General features: G+C 44.7%; 1 protein-coding gene across 1 annotated transcript in view; it reads left to right on the forward strand.

Moving 5' to 3' along the window:
* Positions 1-21,476, forward strand: part of LHFPL1 (LHFPL tetraspan subfamily member 1) — an 84,024-nt gene that overhangs the window by 13,676 nt on the left and 48,872 nt on the right. The window contains exon 2 of the mRNA XM_007060157.4: positions 8,710-8,864. The gene's annotated coding sequence lies outside the window, so the exon portion shown is untranslated. The remainder of the gene's footprint in view (positions 1-8,709; positions 8,865-21,476) is intronic.

Below are 21,476 nucleotides of genomic sequence, written 5' to 3' on the forward strand. Positions count from 1 at the left end.
CAAAGGACAGTGATGTGTTCCAAGTGTTCTGTAGATAAGTGCTGCCTTGTTTAGCTGAAAGCAAAACAAAATGAAGGAGGATGCATGCAAAGCCTGGTCTTTGAAAAACAAACCCACAAAAAGCATGCACTGGTTACTACTCCACGATAACCTTGCATTTCATACAAAGCATACCCTAAAAGTCTATATAGAGATAAATGCTGCATGTTGTAGCACTAAGTAACCAATAGTAGCAGAGGGAGAGAAAAACTAAGGGAGAAAAGAGAGGTTTAGAGCTCAGATTTGAATGAGGAGGGAAGGGAGTTGTAGCTAGCAAGAGATGCAAAGGAGAAGGTTCTCTCACCAATGAACATAAGAATGGCCATCCTGATCAGACCAATGGTCCATCTAGCCCTGTATCCTGTCTTCTGAAGTGGCCAGTGCCAGATGCTTAAGAAGGAATGAACAGAACAGGGCAATTTTGAATGATGCATCCCCTGTTGTCCAGTCCCAGCTTCTGGAAGTTGGAACTTTAGGGACACCCAGAGCATGGGTTTGGGTTCTTGACAACCTTGACTAACAGCTATTGAAGGATTTATCCTCCTTGAACTTATCTAATTCTTTTTTGAACCCAGTTATATTTTTGGCCTTCACAACGTCCCCTGGCAATGAGTTCCACAGGTTGACTGTGTGTTGTGTGAAGAAGTACTTCCTATTGTTTGTTTTAAACCTGCTGCCTATTAATTCAACTGGGTGACCTCTACTTCTTGTATTATGTGAAGGGGTAAATAACACTTCTTTATTCAATTTCTCCACACCATTCATAATTGTATAGACCAGTGGTTCTCAACCAGGGGTCAGGGGCCCTCTGGGGGCGGCAATCAGGTTTCAGGGGGTCCACCAAGCCGGGCCAGCATGAGACTCGATGGGGCTCAGGGCAGAAACCCACCACTTGGGGCTGAAGCTGAAGCCTAAGCAATGTAGCTTTGCGGGGATGCCTGTGGCATGAGGTCTTGGGCAATTGCCCTGCTTGCTACCCCCTAATGCTGACCCTGGCTTTTATATGCAGAAAAACAGTTATTGTGACACAGGTGGGCCATGGAGTTTTTATAGCGTGTGGGGGAGGGGGTCCCAGAAAGAAAAAGGTTGAGAACCCCTGGTATAGACATTTATCTCCCCTTAGTCATCTTTTCTAAGATGAACAGACCCAGTGTTCTAACTCTCTTTTCATATGGAAGATGTCCCATACTCCTAATCATTTTTGTTGCCCTTCTCTGTACCTTTTCCAATTCTAATATCTCTTTTTGGGATGGGGTGATCAGAGCTGCATGTAAGATTCAAAGTGTGGGCATACCATGGATTCATATAGTGGCATGGTAATATTTTCTGTCATATTATCTATCCCTTTCCTAATGGTTCCTTACATTCTGTTAGCTTTTTTGACTACCGCTGTGCATTGAGCAGATGTTTTTCAGAGAACTATCAGCGGTGACTCCAAGATCTCTTTCTTGTGTGGTAACAGCTAATTTCGATCCCATTAGTTTGTATGTATAATTGCTATTATTTTTTCCAGTGTGCATTACTTTGCATTTATCAACACTGAATGTCATCTGCCATTTTGCTGCCCAGTCACCCATTTTATGGAATCCCTTTGGAACTCTTCACAGTCAGCTTTGGACTTAACTATCTTGAGTAATTTTGTATCATCTGCAAATTTTGCCACCTCACTGTTCACCCTGTGTTCCAGATCACTTATGAATATGTTGAATAGCACAGGTCCGAGTACAGATCCTTGTGGGACCCTGCTATTTACTTCTCTCCATTGCGAAAACTGACCCTTTATTCCTACCCTTTGTTTTCCTGTCTTTTAACCAATTACTAATGCATGAGAGGATCTCCCCTCTTATCCCATGACAGCTTAATTTGCTTAAGAGCCTTTTGTGAGAGACTTTGTGAAAAGCTTTCTGAAAGTCCAGGTCCACTGTATCAGCTGGATCATCCTTGTCCACATGCTTGTTGACACCCTTAAAAAATTCTAACAAATTGGTGAGGAATGATTTCCCTTTACAAAAGACATACTGACTCTTCCCTAACATACCTTGTTTATCTGTGTGTCTGATAATTCTTCCTTTACTATAGTTTCAGCCAGTTTGCCTGATACTGAAGTTAATCTTACCAGCCTGTAATTGCCAGGATCTGCTCTGGAGACTTTTTTTTAAAAAAGTAGGCATTATCTTAGCTATCCTCCAGTCATTTGGTACAGAGGCTGATTTAAGCAGTAGGTGACATACCACAGTTAATAGTTCTGCAACTTCGTATGAGTTCTTTCAGAACTCTTGGGTGAATACCATTAGGTCCTGGTGACTTATTACTGTTTAATTTATCAATTTGTTCCTCTAATGACACCTCAATCTGGGACAATTCCTCAGATTTGTCACTTAAAAAGAATGTCTCCATCGTGCGGATCTCCTCCCCATCCTCTGCAGTGAAGACCAATGAAAAGAATTAATTTAGCTTCTCTGCAACGGCCTTGTCTTCCTTGAATGCTCCTTTAGCACCTGGATTGTCCAGTGGCCCCACTGATTTTTTTAGCAGGCTTCCTGCTTCTAATGTACTTAAATTTTTTTTGCTGTTGTTTTTTTTTTTTTATGTCTTTAACTAGTTGCATTTAAATTCGTTCTAGGCCTGCCTGATTATACTCTTACCCTTGACTTGCCAGATTTTATTTTTCTAGGATTTGATTTCCAATTGTTAAAGGAGGCCTTTTTGCCTCTAACCGCCTCTTTTACTCCACTGTTTAACCATGGTGGCATTTTTTTGGTCCTCCTACTTTTTGTTTTGTTTTGTTTTTTAATTTGGGGGCATACGTTTCATTTGAATCTCTGTTACTGTGTTTTTAGAATAGTCTCCATGCAGTCTCAGTTCCGGCCAGATTGTATGAGGGGCAGAGAGGAGGATGGTACCAACTGATGGGAGAGGAGAATCTGTGTCCATGAGCAAGATGGGATCAAAGAGACTAGCAATGAACTGGATCCTGCAATGACTGTGGAGACAGTGAGGCTGTTGGAGGATAGGGTCGAAGAGGCTTGGTTTCTCTTTATATGCCAGGAGGAGGGCAGTGAATGGCAGCAGCAAATGTAGTGTATTAGTCTGCAATCTTGGGCGCCCCGGGCAGACAGTACTTCCCTGTCATGTTCCCATGTGCTTGCCTATTAAGCTACTGCAGTGATATTAATTCATTGGCCTTCTAGAGTGCCTTTCATCCCGGGATCTTAAGGCATTTTATGCAAAGGCTGAGAATGGTGCAGCCAGGCCTAGCAGGGAGGAGAAAGTGTTGCAAACGCTGGAGAGTGCCTGCGATCCAAAGTGCCCCTAGTATTGTACAGGAGAGAAGTCTCCAGCCTTGGCAAGGTCCCGCTGCAGGTGCTGGTTGGCCACAGGGAGCTCTGGGAGAGGGAGGAGGGGAGCAGGTTTGCTCCTTCTGGACTCTCTCAGCTGTGCAAACAATCCAGTGAAAATCACAGGATGTTTACAACTGGGAACCGGGCAAAGAGAGCATGTAAACACGAGCCTGGGAACAAACCAGAAGGCGCTGCTCGTGCTGTGGCTGCTGTGAGGGACCTATAGATTCCATTAGGTCACCTGTGCCAACTGCAAACCAGAGGATGGGGGTGACAATTATTTATTTGTATTGTGCCAGAGGCCCCAGTCATGAGCAGAGCCCCATTATATTAGGCTCTGCAGGCAATGCCCTCAGGCTCCGAGGACGTTATTCTCTGAAGCCCCAAGTCTGCAGTCAGCTCCACTAGTACAGACCCCTTGCAGAGCATGGCAGTGATGGGGCTGGTCAAAAATGGCCCATCAAACCTGTTTTTTTAATGGCAAATTGAGTTATTGACTAAAGAAGTTGATTTTTTTGGTGAAAATGTTGACTTTTAGTTGGAAAACTGAGTACCTGAAAGGCAAAAACTTTTGGCCAAAACCAGAAGATTTCAATTTGGATGTGCCGCAGCGGTTCCTTGTGGAAGTCTTAGTTCAGGTGCCTCGTGCCCCCATTCTCCTCTATGGGCTGGGCTGGGCTCCCCAGTTGCACTCCATTTCTCATGATGCGTCACAGTGACATTTCCAAGTCCAAGTTTTCTGGTTTCGATTTTTGTTGTTGTTTATTGCACCGTTGACATTTTCTATGAATTTCTTTCCTTTTGATCAAAATCTCACTTTCTGCCCGACTTCATCGATTGGCTGTACCTTACGTCTTCAGTGGGGCTCTGCAGCAGGACAAGGGGTTCATGCTTGCTGATCAGATTGAAGGATTAGGGTCCAATTTATGCAGGGACTCCAAAAAGTCTCTTTAACAAACAGAGTGAGGGGACGGCAGGAGATGGAGGAGGATGACGGTGACAGGAACATGTTGTTACATAGATTAGCGATGTCCACGGGTTTACAAATCTTTATTTTTTAAAATGTAAACAAACCATAGATATTAATGATGTCAGATGGGTAAATATCAGTGCTATCTGGGATTGATCTAATGCCAGAATGGGGGCTATTTGCCTGACAGGGGGTCTTTGACAAGGAGGAAGCACATCAAGAGTTAAATAGTTAAGCATTTCAAGGTTTCAGAGTAACAGCCGTGTTAGTCTGTATTCGCAAAAAGAAAAGGAGTACTTGTAGCACCTTAGAGACTAACCAATTTATAAAACATCTTCTGTATTTTCCACAGTATGCGTCCGATGAAGTGAGCTGTAGCTCACGAAAGCTTATGCTCAAATAAATTGGTTTAAGCTATTACCAGCAGGAGAGTAGGGTGGAGGGAGAGAAAACCTTTCGTAGTGATAAACACCCATTTTTTCATGGTTTGTGTATATAAAAACATCTTCTGCAGTTTCCACAGTATGCATCCGATGAAGTGAGCTGTAGCTCCCGAAAGCTTATGCTCAAATAAATTGGTTAGTCTCTAAGGTGCCACAAGTACTCCTTTTCTTTTTAAGCATTTCAAGGAAGATTCACAACAGGCTGACAAACCTATAGGGGGGAAAAAGGAAGCCACTAAGTACAGCCAGTGTTACTGTGCAGGCCAGTAAATAGTTAATCTCCTGGTACTGGAGTGTTAGTGCTCATGCTTCCGATACTAGCATTCAGCATTGTGGAAAAGTTTTTAATATTTATGTGCACAGTCATTAGCAACATCTGCAGTTAAACTAATTCAGCTCAAATCATTAAGGCTCAGGCTTCAGGGCTGATCATTAGAGAGGCTCGGGAGGAAAATGTTGCACTGCTGGATGCAAGAGGCAGGGGAGCTACATCTTGAGCTGGCACTGTTGCAGACCGGGTACTAGATTTCACATTTAAGTATTGCAGAAAGGGGTTTTTACAAAACCTAGTATTTAGTTATTACTTATTATTTTGTTGTGTTATAGTAATGCTTAGAGACCCCAGCCCAGACTGGGACCTCACTGAGCTAGATGCTGTATAGCCAGAAATGGTTGCTGCTCCAAAGAGCTTACAACTGAAACAGACAAGAGAGACAAAGGGGGTGGGGAGGGGAGTAATGGTAAATTATTAGGAGTAATTGCTAAGTAAGGGAATAGAAGAAAGGTTTAGGATTGAAGCATTTCCCTGTGATACTGGAAATCCAATCACAAAAGGACAGCCCTACTAGTGCATGAGAACCAGAAAGCTTTGACAATGGAATTTGACTGGTCAGTTTTCCTAAAATGCGAGTTTCATTAATAATAATAATAATAAGAAAAACCTAGCAGAATTGATTCAAAGTACAAACAAAACAAAACAACTTTCAGTTTTCTACAGTTTTATTTATGACCCAAGTAAGGACATTTTAAAAGAGAGAGCATTTTAAAAATTATTTGTATTAATTATTTATATTGCAGTAGTGCCTAAAGACCTCACCAGCTTAAGTCCTCACTGCGCTAGGAGCTGTACAAACATGCGGAAAAATGACAGTCCTTGCTTTTCATCTTGAAAGCTTCCTTTACAGTGCTGAGGAGGGTGAGGTTGGGTGCGGTTTAGGTCACTATTCTATCCTTAATAGTTGTTGTTATTGTTTGGACAGCACCATTATCTATCATTTGAACCCTGGACCCGTTGCTACTATTGATAGCAGGTACATGGGGCTTCAGCAGCTGGGGCCATTGATTTTGAAAACTTCCTCTCAGCAAGAAGCCTTGATGTAGTTGGCTGTGGCTGCAGCAGCTCAGCTCCACAGGCCTTGTGACACATGAAGGTTAAACCTCTTACTGGTTGGTAGCTCTCTGGGGGAACCCGCAGGAGAGAGACACTTTCCTAACAGAAGTCACTGAATGAGCTGCTTATGCATGCCCTGCTGCAGGCAGATCCAGTTTCTGCTAATCAGCCGTGATGGGAAATTCATTTTAGACTTTGAACCCCATGTGCCTCTCCAGTTAAGCTTCCAGTGTATTTCCACCATGGACTCAAATAACATTGTGGGGGATGCCGCCAACTGCTATCTTGTAGGGTGTTTTGTAATAACCTGTACTGGTCCCTGGATGTTAGAGACCAGGTGGGTGAGGTAGCGTGTTTTATTGGACCAACTTCTGTTGGTGAAAGGTACCTTTCCTAGACCCAAAGAAGAGCTCTGTGTAAGCTCAAAAGCTTGTCTCTCTCACCAACAGAAGTTGGTCTAATAAAGCATATTACCGCAGCTCACCCACCTTGTCTCTAAAATAGACAAGACATTTCTGCTTATGGCCCTAGTTTTTTTTCAACATCAATGTTGTCGTCGTAGCCCTGAGAAGTGGAGGAGTTAACTTTTGTTCCCTCTGCCAACTGTTGACCAAAATACTGTAGGTCCTACGTAAATAGTTTTTATTTCATTTAAATATTTATTTTATTTACATTTTTCTTGTCTATTTTCACATTTTCCTTCCTGCTGGCCAGGAGGAGGACTGGTTTTCTTTTCAACAGACATTTCAATCTTGGGGCACATCTGTGCAGAAGGTCACAATTTGGAATTTAACAGCTAAAAGCGTCTCTTGCCCCTCACCCTGTGATGTGGGTTTGCTTCAGCCCTCAATACTATAATGCAGCATACTACATGCCAGCTGGTTGCCTCTCTTCAACCCAGAAGTGGCTGTGTTTCTGTGGTGCTGTAATATACACTTCTTAGTTGTCCTGGGATCCATTGGGATGAAGGAGACTCTATAAATGCAAATTATTGATCTGATTTCTTCTCCGTAATCTTGTGCCCAGTTCAGCTCCTTTAGAAGAAACAGAGAAGGAACAGACGGACAGAGACTGTGTGGATTGGCAAGTGTGACTGTTATTTTTGTACTCTGAGGACAAAGGCTGCAAAATAACTAACATTCAAATTTCTCAGACTCATCTGAACCAGCCCCTTGAAGTGAGCACTTGACGGGTCCTACACAGAGAGAATTCAAACAACCAAAGGGGGGTTCTATGGAAATACCACAAGTAACGGGTGTGACCTTGATTTGGCCTTTTGGAAAACCACATAAAAACACAGAGAGGATACAACAGGAAGAGGCCCTGGTTCTCCCTCGTCACACCCTGTCATTTCCAAGGGAGAGCAATCGCCCCTTCCTGTTTCCATACCCCTCACCTCACCCTCCTTCTTGGAAGACACTGACACACAATGTGAGCTTCTAACCAGCCAGCTGATGGAATACTCATCCCAATAGAGAGGTTCCTTAATATGAGGCTTGAGTGGTGCCTATGGCTTTGCATTCAGGTGAATTTCACTGATCCCCTGCTTTAGCGGCCCAGCTTAGTAAAATCAGCCTGCATGCATACTTTCAGTTGGGGGCTTTGCAGTGTTGCAGACAGATCTGCCGCTCATTTTTTTAACTCTGTAAATTGCTGGGAAAGCCTGTTGAAACAATCCTCTTGCTTACACCAGCAGTGGACTGACTTAGTGGAATCCTCCTGATCGACATCACCGTGGGCAGGAGGAATCCACCCCATGAGCTCACTGGCATCACCTGGTGCTTTGTGTTGTCATTTATACCGTGCCAAGTGTACGGGGGGGTATAAAACACAGCCTTTCTGGTGCTTTGCAGGCCTGTAAATGACTACACAAAGTGCAGGGCAGTGATGAATTAGGCTCCATATGTTTAGCACATCCCTTATTTTGGGAGTCCTCCTTCTCCAACATAATAAATTTCCTTCCATCAGCTTTTAGCAACTTTTTCATGGTGTGATGGTGGGAAGCTCAGGAAAACTTATATAACCCGCCTCCCTTAAGGAAAAAACCCCCAGAGAAGCAGCTTGCACCGCGTATTCTCAATGTCAGGTGCTGGGTTTGGACACAAGTAGGTGCTGCCTATATTCTAACTGCAAAAATGAAAGAAAGAAATAAAATAGTTAACTTGGTATTAAAATGGGCCAGACATAGAACACCAGATCGGGACTCTCCACAACTTTGGGAAAGTGCAGACCCAACAGCAGCTGTGCATCCAAATAGCGTGACTCAATCTCACCCCTAGAATGTGCAAGCCGGAGCCCAACATTTGAACTTGGAACGCCGACACAATAAAGATTCAGAGTGGAATCTTGACACAGACTTTGACTCAGGCCTGCCTGCGCTGTGTTTGCTCTCTGGCATGATGCTGTGGCTGAAAGCATGCTGAATTTGAATGGGGACATTCTATATATGTTGCATACTGAGTGTCTGAATTTCCTACGTGCATGTGTTGTCAGTTTGACTTTTTTCTCTCTTTTTTGGCTTTCCAGGATTGTTGTCGTGATTCCTGAGCACTTGAAAACGTCCTGAAGGAATATCCAGCACGTTTTACCCCTACTGGATTTCATTTTTGCTTTGTCCAGCAATAAAAAATGTCCCTGAAACCTCTTCACCCATGGAGCACTGGGGAAGCCTAAAGTTAGAGGTGAGAGAGAGAGAGATGAGCGCAGAATCTGGCCCCTGGATTGTATTTAGTCTGGAAGACTTGTCTATTATGTGCAGTATATCTGTGAGGAGGTTTCTGTAACACTGCCTAAAGGAGACCACAAGAGGGAGCTTTGAGCTAATCACACCTAGAATGCTTGTTTAAAAGGAAAAGGGAGTTACCAAAATATTAGCTGAACAATGGCATCATGGAAGCAAAGGACTGTGCTCTTGTCTGGGTATAACCTGAGCAGGGTCTGGATTTGTATAGCCACTCTGGCAGAAAGTGTAAAGTATTGACAGGTTCCTAGCTTTCTGTGGGAATGATGGAAAATAAGGCGAGCTAAAGCAGTGGTGAAATCTCCTGCAGAGACTGTTCCACCACTCAGAGAAGAGAAGAAACAATGCTTCCAGCCCAGCGCACAGCAGTACGTGACCTGGATGTGTTGTGGGGTCAAAGGTGCCCCTTATAGGTACTCATGGGCATGAGAGTGGAACAGGCTTGTTGGCCTCGAGGGATCCAGGAGATGGGAGGAAAACCCAAGTCGGAGAGTAGGTACCTTAAGTGCTCCCTGATCTCCCCAGTAACGATTATCGCAAGCATTGAGGGGAGACACGGAGCAGAGCCAAGCTGCTGGGCAATGCCAGGTTCCAAGGGCAGGCACTGACAGTCCCGTTTTCCACAGTGGGCACTGATTTTGGGTGCCCACTTTGAAATATCTAGAGCCTGATGTTCAGCACTGCTGAGCACCTGCAGCTCCCACTGACCTCTGTTCTGGCTGTGCACCCCAAAACTGAGTGGGTGTGAGCAGGGAGCACTGAAATGGAGGTTAAATCACCTGTGCCCATTTTATGGATGAGGAGCAGGGTTCAGGGCCATGCTCCCACACTTGTCACTGCCTTAGGGATCTCTGGGAGTGCCAGGAGCAGGACAACATGTGGTAACTGTGCAGGGGGCAAGTGGGAAGAGGGCTTCTTGCACTCCTGCAGGATTAAACACAACATGTGCTGTGCTCCGGTGGTACGATGTTGGCAGAGGGACTGTTGTAGCCAGGTTGTATTTGACAAACAAGGGGGCCTTTATAAACCTGCTTCAGCTATCCCTGGTTCAGTGGCAGAAGCACCGCCTGGAAGAACAGGCTCTTGCTGAGAGCATTCAGACAAAGAATCAGCTGCTCTAATGCCCAGATTAGGACAATTAACCTGCAGGACAATTGCTCCATTAATCAGCTGGGTATCGCATGCTTTGCTGATGCTCTGTGGTTTTTAACACTCTCCCAATCACCTATTCTTAGCCTTGTTTCTCTGAAAGAGCCACGTGGCAGGGAGCCAGCTCCAGTAGACCTGAATATTTCAGGTTCCTGGAAGATGTGGTTCTGCTTTAATGGAAGGAAGCAGTAGCAGGCATTAGTCACCTTCGATAAGTCAGGCGGCAGATAAGCAGACCTGACTGGGGGTTGGGGCAGCGAATTCAAAGTGGGCAGGGTATGGGCGGCAGTAACAGTAAACTGCTCTGTTCTTCCCGTTCAAATTTGTTTCCAGCTCTCTCCCACTTCACTGGAGACTCCTCCTGTATTTGCATCTTGCTCCTGATGAAAAATGCCAGTTTATCCAGAGCCTTTGATGGGTTGCTGGGATCAGCAATTTGGCTGATCACGTCGCAATCGGTTTGAGCTTTTCCTTTTTCAACAGTTCTTCCAGTGAATTTAGCTTTAGGGAAAGATGCCAGATGGAGAGCTCCGAAGGCCTCTGTTTATTTACAGGACAGATTCAGCCTGAGTAGGGGGCAGTGTAAGCCTATATAAAAACACGCCACCAGCTGCCAGTGCCTCTGAACCCTCATTAGTCCAGCCTCCATGCTCATTTAATCCCCAGTCCCACCGTTGATAAGGCCAGTTATATAACCCATGCTCATGGCCATTAAGGACTGGATTGTGAGACTCTTTTCAGTAGGTCACCATACTGCCATCATATGGTAACAGCTTTAATTTACTACGCACCGTGGATGGACATTAAACCAATGATTTACAGATTAAAAGTTCCCCAGATATTTCATATCCCCCAAGGTGTCCTGAGTCCCCTGCTTGAGCTTTACAGAAATGGCTTTTCATTTGAATGAAACTGACTCATAAGGGATAGGGTCCTATTGCTTGCTGGCCAAAGGGGCCTTCTGCCCTCAGAACATCCTCTAGGGGGCACTAACATGTAGATATCTGTAGTTCAATGGTCAGTCATCTCTTTCCAAAAGGGTGGCCTGAGGGAACCTGTGTAAATTTTAATTTGTGCCTCTGTGGGACTAGGAAAATAGGTGTTTTCTTTTAAATCAAGTTCCCATTCAAAATGCCAGTTAAAACTTGAACCTAAGAAGGTAGAGGGTGTATTGATATAACACTGGTAAATATACACTGGTCCAAGCCCATATTTTTCTCAGGGGTCTCCAAGTTGCTGAGTCTTTTACAATCCACTCTCTCTGGAGTCGCTAGCTTGCTTGTCTGTCTCTCCGTCAGAGAGATTTCTAAGGCATCTACTGCTTTGGAATCTCTCAGTGACTTAAGCCATCTGCTTTCCAGTGCTGCAACTCCCCTTCCTTCACCATCAAGGAAGCCCATAGACTCTAGAGCTGTCTCTTTAATCTGTGATTTTGACTGATTTAGGAATAGCTGCTAGAGTGAAGAGGCGAGGTCTGTCTGGAAAAGACACCTGAAGAGTGAGAATAATTCTGATATGTATACCCCTTGGAGTCCTTTAATGAGTGGGCACTCCCCGCCAGGGTCGCCTCCGGGCACCAGGGAACCAAACAGGTGTCTGGGGCGGCAAATGTAAAGGGGCGGAAGGACGTCGGGCTCTGGGGTGGCAATCCGCCCTTGGCGGTGGCGGTAATTCAGCGACTCTTCTTTGATCGCCGGCAGCAATTCGGCGGCCGCACCATTACTCCACCTCCGTGTTTGGCGGGCAGGTTTTTTTTGTTTGTTTTTTTGCCGCTTGGGGCAGCAAAAATGCTGGAGCCGACCCTGCTCCCCGCAGCATTTGTATCCAGGATCCATGTCCCAGTACTTCTCTCCTCCTCTCTCTGGATCCCTAACACCAACTCTGCATACTTCTGCAGGGGCCGGGTGTAATTGGAAAGGTGCTTTTGGATGTCTGGCTCATTGGCAAAGGCCTAATGAGGCTCTTTTCAAATTAAACCTGAACTTGAGTGTCCCTTTCAGTGCACTATTTAGAACCAGGCAGAAAGGTTCAGGAGAGATGTCTCCTTGGATCAAGCTCAGGTCAGTCTATAGCGACAAATGGTTGGTGGTGAAGCTTGACTCAGTGTGGTCCCTAGTATAGAGCTGGGTGACCAGATAGCAAGTGTGAAAAATGGGGACACTTTTTTAGGAGGGTGGGGAGAGGGCCAAGACATATATAAGCATATATAAGACACAGCCTCTAATATTGGGATGGTGCCGATAATATAGGGACGTCTGGTCACCCTAGTATAGAGCCACGGAGATGTTCTCCTGGAGGAATGAGAGAGCATTTTTAATGCAGTGTGCAGCAGCAGGCCTCTGTCAAGGAGAACAGAGCAGCCTTCTATCCCCCTGTCTTTACAACTCATTAAAAATGAAGAAGCCTTATTAAGTGATTTAAAATGTGGCTTTTTCCTTAGTGCACTTGCATTCCTGCGGTTCATTGTTGGTTACCTTTTAGCCATTAGCTTCACAGACAGTCAATAAAGCACTTATCAGCCCCGGGGGCTTTAATTCTGAAGTCGTCTGGACTTTATCCTCTCTCCTGATGGACTAGTAATGGTGATATGAGGAACCTTTCTGGAATGTGGATTGCATCTTTGGGACGCTGTCTGCTTTAGGAAGCAGATGGGGTGAAGAAAGTGGGAAATGCATCTTTCTTGGGGGTATATATTAATCATGGTAATACCTGAGCACCAGAGGTGAAAGTAAGCTGGTATGGCATATTTGCAAGAGCCAGTATGCTGTGCTAGACCGGACCAGCTTCCCCAGGCTGGCGGTTTAAAGGGCCCGGGTATTTAAAGGCCCCGCCTCTTCCAGTTGAGGCCACGCCTCTTCCGGTTGAGGCCATGACCCCTGCTCAGGACTCCGGAATACCACTAAATCCTTTGTTACTTTCACCCCTGCTGAGCACTGAACATAGTGAGAGGGAGTAAGACTAACCAACGTGCTGTCCTGTATTCTTCCAGTCTGGCAGCTAGATGAATGAATTCAGTTACCAGGTCATTATGGCCATTTCCCTGGAAGAGCAAAGTGCTTCAAGTACAAGGTTCTATATAGAACCAGATAGAACAACATATGGCAAATATTACCAGTTTTCTTTAATAAAATACAGTCGTATTGTTTCAGCCTGGTTGGGGTTTGGGTATGCAGCCCAGACCAGTGAGAGGTTGTGTCGCCACTTGTCCTGTAACACTGCATCCCCCACAATGCTTTGCTGCTGTAGCTCCCAACCTGGGCTACTCACAGCCAGCCTACCAGCACGCAGACCACACCCTGAGTGTATGTAAGCAAGGCAGCCCTGGTTCAGCAGCTCTGACCCCAGCCTTGGTGACAATCGGCGAGGTGACCTCAACACACTCCCTGTCCCGAATTTTCCCCAAACTGCGTGCCCTGAAGTGTCCAGTCCTGTCCTGGAGGGCTCAGAGAAATAATATAATATTTGTTGCTCCTGTAAAGAGACAAAACCACATCACAGCTTATTAACTTAACGGGGGTAAATACACTCTTCCCTTTAAAACCAGCATGAAGGTGGTTTATAGCAAAAATAAATGGATTAACAATAGGACATAGGTTAAGTCATGGGAAGTAAAAGCCCCCTGTCTTTATAGACCAGTGAACATTTACAATGTATTCTTTGAAAAGTAAAACCTGGACCAAACTTCTCTCTCCTGCTGTGTGTAGCTGCCATGCTGTCTCCTCCCCCCACTTGTTAGTGTGAGGTTTGCTTCCACCCTTTTTTAGCTAGGTAGGTCTGTTCACGTGATCTGTAAATACTTTGAAAGACAGTGAAAATGTAACTCCCAGGTAGGAAAAACATGTTCCTTTGACCTGGTCTACACTAGAAAATTAGGTTGGTTTAACTATGTCAGTCTGGGGTGTGAAAAATCCACCACCCTGAGCAGTATTGTTAAGCCAACCTAAATCCCCATGCAGACAGCTTGCGACCGCCTCTCAGGGAGGTGGATTGCCTATGCTGATGGGAGAACCCATCCCGTTCACATAGGCAGAGTCTTACACTGAAGCACTACAGCAGAGCAGCTGTGCTGCTGTAACATTTTCAGTGTAGACAAGCCCTTTGTCTAGCGCAGACCTGTCTACCAGCCCCCTGGTGTGCCGGATTTAAACATACCTAAGACATATTTCTAGCATATATCTGTAACTCTTAGTATCCACCATGTACATAGATCACACAAGAATATTATGATCAGTGGGTTATTAGTTTTCAAACGATACCTCACAAGGCATATTTTGTGCAAAGATTATTACAGTAGGGTGTGAATACAGGGGTGCTTAGCATCACAGTCCTATTTCAGCCTGGGGGATGGGCGGCTGTGAAAAAACTAGAAGCTGTAGGTATTAATCACTTTCCTGTTTGCTGCTTTGTTATTGCATGTTCAGGGATTTTATTTTTGCTCACTAATCACGGTAACTGCTTTCTACATGCCACCGAGATGATATACCAGTGGGAAACTGAATGCTACATTCCTTAGGGAAAAATCCTGATACATATATTTTTTGTTAGAAGATACTGCTCAGCTAACACCGTAAAGACAAGTGAAAAGAGAGCTGCTCTTCTTACTGACAGCCCACGCTGTGTCCAGTATGTTTGGTCTCCTTGGTGACAACCATTACAAATATTAGATCAGATATTTAAATAAATGCATCTGTGTTCTGTCTGTGCCCCCATTGTGTTCACTCTCCATGACCCTCCTAACAAATGCATTTGCCGGCAGGAACATTGAGGGAAATAGCAAATTTCAGCCCATATTAGGGAGAGTTTGTGGAAGGTGCATTTGTGATCATGAGTATTTACTCCCAAACCTGATTCTAAACATTGTGTTAATCCAATCAGGGAACAGAAACATATTGAGTGAAATCCTGGCTCTGCTGAAGCCAATGCGAGTTTTGCCATTGACTTCAATGGAGCCAGGATTTCACCCACTGTATGATGATGTATGTGTTCAATTAAAAGAACTCAGGCTTTGACAGCCAAGTACTTGCAATGAGCTTGCTACAGACCAAGAATTGTTCCCAGAATTTGGCGATTAATTTTGAATGTGATAAAATTGTGATCTGCTCCCAGGCAAAGAGAGGTAAAATGAAAGACATATAGTATTACTTACAGGTTATTCACCCACCTCAATTCTGTGTAGTATGGTTAGAACACAGGAGGCATGCCAGGGTCCTGGGTTCCAGTGCTGTCTCTGTTGATGACTTATTGTGTGCCTTTGACCCATGCAGTCTCTGTGCCTCTGTTTTCCTATCTGTAAAATGGAAATAATAAGTCATAACTAGCCTTGCAAAATCATCATTAAAATTTACTAGCACAACCAGTCTGCATCTACCATGTTACTGAAGAAAGGGACCCCAAATAGGTAGTGCTTTCCCCCATCTTGCACTACAACCTCTGCATTGGGTATTTTGGTGTGGGGCTCTGGCTCAGAGGTGAAGATGTTACCAGTGATGCTAAATACCTGTGTTGCTGGCACTTTCAGTGAAGTTATTAAAAATGAATATCTTGTACTAAAGAGCCTTAGACAGCTCTTTGCCAACCCCATTGGTTTCAGATCTATTCCCCTCATTTTGCAGCTACTTGAGATATAATGTTATGATGAAGTCTCATTATATCACAGCAGAACATGATGCTAGTGAGTTGCTATAATCTCTGTCCCTAGAGTGTCTTGGAAAGATCCCATTAGTCTCTCAGATGTTGTTTGCTGTAGCCACGTTGATCCCAGGATAACAGAGACACAAAGGTGGGTGAGGTAATATCTTTTATTGGTCTAACTTCTGTTGGTGTAGAAGAGCTCTGTGTAGCACAAAAGCATGTCTCTTTCACCAGCATAAGTTGGTCCTATAAAAGATATTGCCTCCCCTACCTTATCTCTCAGACGTTCGTCTTTGAGTGATGGAATATGTGCCAGCTTCAAGGACTTATTTGTAAGGATGACAGAGTGAAATCCAGGACATAGGCAGCCCCTCCTTCTGTACTTACATGAACGCACATGTCCGATATGCTGATGACCAGCTGTGTAAAAAGTGAGCCCTCCTTGCAGCTCCTGCTAGCTCTACCTGTTGGTATATACTGACCCAGGAGACTTGAGGTGTTCTGCAATGATTCCAAAAGCACTGTGGTGAGCATTCTTACCAGAGCGCATTTTCCTTGTTATGTACACCCATGGTCATAGGCAGTAAGGCCACTACGGGAGCTTGCTCAGTTTATAACCATGACTGGATCAAGTTGTGGCTCCAAAGGTGAGACTGTAGATTTATCCACTAGCCCTACCTAATTTCTCTCTCTATTATTTATAGTTCATAGATATAACCTCTTTAAATGCCACTCACAGCCTATGTGAAGCATTCTCACCGACCAAAGGCTAATGGGCCTGGTGTCAAGGTACATTAAACCCTATCAGAAATGTATAACCTTCTGCTGGAGGAGAACCCAGGAAACACTCAAAATGTTGTGCTCTTAGTGATCTACAAGGTGTTGGTTACTGGAGTAGTGGGACATTACAGTCTCAGAGTAAACCCTGGAGCACTATACCCCCAGGAGAGAAGATGTGCATCGGGACCACAGAATGGTCATTTTTCTATAACATACATCACAATGATCATAGAATCCAAAAGCAATTAAATGGGGAGCATCCCGACATAAGTTGTTAGCAATGGTGGACACTTTTTTTTGAATAGAGGCACACCCAAAAGAAACCTCCAGGTTTTGACTCTCCAGAACTTCTGGGGAAGTTCAGTTCCAGCTGTTCGGGGGCTTATTCCTTCACCCACTTACTTCCCTGGTCCTTCTCGCATGAACAGAGAGCAGCAATACCCGAAGTCCAAAGGTGCAAACAATTCAATGTTTATTGGGGTGAACTTCCAGCAAGCATGATTCCAGTTTCCTTCCTTAGTGTCCCACTTCCCAGCTCTGACACCACAGAGCCTTACACCTGTGTCCCTGTTCCCATTCCTCCCCTTAGCCAAACATGATTCCAATTTCCTTACCCCCATTCCCTGTTCCCATTTCCCCCTTTAGCCAAACATGATTCCAATTTCCTCACCCCTGTTCCCATTTCCCCTCCCCACACCCACCCACTCACTTCCTGATTGACTGCAGACTATATAGTAAAACTTGAGTTCTGCTTAGCTATACCTTAACCAATCATTTTCCTGAAATTTAACTAACCAATCCTAACATATTGTAACATGATTATGTTACCAATTATATCCCACCACCTTAATTAGTTTACATCCAGCAAAATTAATTATACAGCAGACAGAAACAATCACAGAACCAGACAGAGATTATACAGACAAACAATAGCAAAGTGGGAACTATAATGACAAAACAATACAGAAGTGAGGATTTCACATCCCAGCTATTGATAAGTGAGTTCTTGCCAGACAGGATGCTATCAAAGTAAGTTTCCTTTTACATCTTCTAGGCACTTCCCTTTCTCTGGAGGCGATAGGCATTATCAGGACAGGATTGTATTCCTAACAGCCCAATAGCACCTTATTTCAATGTGACTAGTTTGGAATGTGAGGATGTGACCGGTCGCTTCCCAGTTTATGGCTGCCTCTGTTGCTTAGCCAAAGGCCTTAGCCTAAGAACAGGACCTCAGACTGTCACAGTAAGAGAAGGACCTTACACTGGCAGACAGTGATTTTGATTCTTTCTTTTATACCTCGAGAACTAGCCAAGTGATAAGAATACACCTAAATTCTTAGAGTATGGGCCTTTACAGACAGGCCTGAATATCTATATCCTAACACCAGCCCCATTTCTATAATGGGCCAAACCAACCTCCCTGTAACAAGCTGTGGCTCCGTGTACACAGACATGCTAGTCAGCAGTGGCCAGCAGAACCCACGGCACCAAAATGACTGTTTTTCGTGATTATTTGCACTATAGCAGGGCCCAAAGGCCCCGGATCAGGATTGGAGCCCCACAGTGCTAGGCATTTTACAAAAACCGAACAAAACACAGTCAAAGCCCCAGAGCACCCACACTCTAAATGTTACAGACCCCTGCTACTTGAACTAAAGGAGAGCTCCTTTAGTTGGGAGAAAGTGGCAGAGTATGGTGGTTAGATGCTGGATGAAGACATGGTTGCACAGAGTAGGTCAGGGACTGGGTATTTTGTGAATGGCCCTGAAGAGTGGGGAAGTTCCTCTCTGAATTTGCTCTTGAACTGTGTGGCTCAAGCTTGCCTCTCTTCCTGATGCCCTTGCTTATTAGTCTGTCTTGTCTTTGTATTTGTAGTATCGAGGAATGACTAAGGAGTCCCCCAAGAACAGGTTGCATGCGACTTGATTGGGAATAATGTGTGGATTAGTCCTGCAAAATACAGGGGTTCCAGGCTGGGTGACCCCCAGGAGCTTTCCTGGTCCCCGACACACCTGTGTACCTACTAGACCATAATTAATGTAAGGGATGGATAAGATTCCCCAGGCTCCCTGCTGAGGTCTGGCTCTGATGAAAGCAGGCTGTTTCGTCTCCCGGTCAGTTTGATTCATGCAGATAATTTAATCTTTAATTGCTAGATCAGGTAATGGGCTAGACTACTTTCCTGTCTGCGTTACAAAACAGATTCGAAGGGCCAGATATTTATGGGGCCAGGTGTTTGGTGTATTGTGGGTATTGACTCCTCACTGCTGTTGTCTTTTGCTAAGAGCTCTGAGAACTCTCTCTGCAAGATGTGTGTGTTACTGTGATATCAGATTCATTTGGTTGCAATTGCCCTGCTCCTAATCTGATTTTGGAAGCAGTTATCTGGGTTGGAGGTGCAGCAGCAAGAAATGGGGCGATCATTCCCCGGATACAGACCTGTGCCTTTCCTTGCTATTTAGTTTTTGCTCTAAGATCTCAGTGAACGCTGTGTACTCCATGGAACTTGCCACGTTGGTTAACAATATGCTAAAAATATAGAAACACTAGTACGAGAAGGAAAAGGTTTACCCTTTTGACTGGGTATAAGGCCTCTGGCACTGACTCATTATCTCATCCTGGGCAAGTCAATTAACCTTTATCCTAATGCCCATACAGGGATAAAAGCCCTGGCAGCTGACTCAGGCTTGTGGGGCTTGGGCTGCAGAGCTAAACATTGCTGTGTAGACATTCAGGTTTGGGTTGGAGCCCGAGCTCTGGGACCCTCCATCCTCCCACGGTCCCGGAGCTCAGGATCCAGCCCGAGCCCAAACATCTACGCAATGATTTTTCAACCCTGCAGCCTGGGTCCTGCAAGCCTGAGTCAGCTGACCTGGGCCAGCTATGTGTGTGTTTGTTTCTTTATCCTTGTGTAGACATACCCTATGTGCCTGTGTTTGTCACTTGTTGTGAGGCTTCACTCATTATTTGTAACGTACTTTGATAGCCTCTTCTGAAAAATGCTATTTTGCACTTTGGCAGAATATCAAAGAGGACTCAATAGTACTTTTCCCAGGAGAAAAATGTTCAGAATATAAGTAAAGACAAGTCCAAGAGGACGGCGTTATATCTAGGAGCTCTGGGCAGACTATAACTTGGTAGTTAGATTCTGCATGCATAAATTCTCCCTACATGTTCAAATAGATACATTGTTGTCCTTGATTTCGTCTCTTAAACCATTACCCGGTGTTACAGTGCACTGTTAAATAGCCAATGCACCCTACCCCAGAAGCAGTTGCATTTCTCTGATGAGTAAAGTGATCCCTAACTGTCCAGTTCTGTAAACCCCCAAAGTGCTTGGAAATCCTTCTGGATGAAAGAACCTGTATAAGTCCGTTATGTTGCTCTACATATATGAAATTAGAAGAGCCTTTACATAGCAGCAGCTCTTTTATGTGCTGGAAACCCATCAGCCTGACTACTGAACCAGCAAGAGAGGTATAAAGGGCTCAGTCACATGCAAACTGCATGTGTCTAGTGTAGAAGAAGGGTCACCTCCTATTATTCTGAGATTATTCTCAGTTGCCAGTTCAAATCCACTTTGGGTCAGTATTGATCCAAAGTTGTTGTCATGGCAATTTGTGTGTGTGTGTGTGTAGGTGAGCTGCAGGTGATATTGTGGCTATTCTTAGTCATCCCATGACACAAAAAACAAACCACCATCAACTAACTTGTGGGTCTCCACTGAGAGCATGACCATGGGGCCCTAGGCATTACAGTAGTAAATAAGTTTCATTCTAACAACAAGTGGGGCATGGAGGCTGAGCTGCTCTGCTCTCCTCTCCCCTCGATTTCGGCCCTCCTGACCAGAAGAGCCACGTTGGTAGGGGAAGCGATCTAGTGCTATGTGAGTTCTGTAGATAACCAGAATTTCAGCTGTCATTCTGGTACCCTTCACTAGTGCTCAATTCACCCAAACACTAGACATAACATGTAAAGAAAAAGGATTCTTTTCCCTTTTCTTAGGGGAAAAATGCAAATGTTCAGACCAAGCATCATCATGTTTCAATAAGCCAGTCCCTTTGAATTCCATTTTATGTTCAGAAACTGCTGAAAGGACATTTTTATCCTGGTTAAACAAACATCTCAGGCTTTTTCTATGCTCACGGAAAACAAACCTCTTTTGAAGTGAAGTCGGCAACAGCCGTGTTCAAGGCTCCAGCACTCCCCTCTCATTGTCTCTTTGAAAGTTAACTCTTTTCCTTTGTTGAGACCTCTGTCTTTAAATGTTCTTTTGATCTAGGCTTCATTAGTCACCACAGAGGAACAGGGCTGAATTTGCATAACAGCTGCAAAGCTACCTAGGGTGCTGTGTCAGACATTTATGCCATTAGTCTGTTTGGGGGAAGGTGGTTTGCTGGGGACTTTGGCAAGTTAGCAGTGGAAGACCCACAGGCTAATAGCTGGGCTGTCTCTACAACCTGGCATGACTGGAAGGGGTTTTGGTGTTTGTTTTAGTTAAGGAGGAATGGCACTCCAAACCTCCATCCTTGTCTTTATGACAAGATTCAGATGTGCCTGTTCTTGACAGCACTGATGTGGTAGCTGGCTCAGAGTGGCAAGATGCCTGTGGGAGAACAGGTGCAGGGTACAATATTATAAGGAGGAGGTGTGGCTGGAAGCAAAGGTACCAAACGAGGTGACCATACTGTTCAAGGTGCAGGAACAAAGGGAGCAGGTGAATGCCCCATATCAAGTGCAGGTTGAGGGAAGCAGATGCAGTGGGGGGAGCTGACAGAGGTAATTACATTTAGAAAAGGAGAGAAAAGAGAGGCTTATGGGACAGTGGAGCGTAGATCTGTTGCCTCTCCCCTAAATAGCCAGCACCCTTGCTCTCCTCCACTAGTTAAAAACCCTAGTGGTACCATGGGCATTCGTGCTTCTTCAAGCCCAGACCAATAGTTTTTCTGGCTAATTACCCAAAGCCTTGTTTCTAATCCAGCTACCTGCTTTG

This window comes from Chelonia mydas, chromosome 9 (genome assembly GCF_015237465.2).
Source record: "Chelonia mydas isolate rCheMyd1 chromosome 9, rCheMyd1.pri.v2, whole genome shotgun sequence".
Taxonomy (NCBI): Eukaryota; Metazoa; Chordata; order Testudines; family Cheloniidae; genus Chelonia; species Chelonia mydas.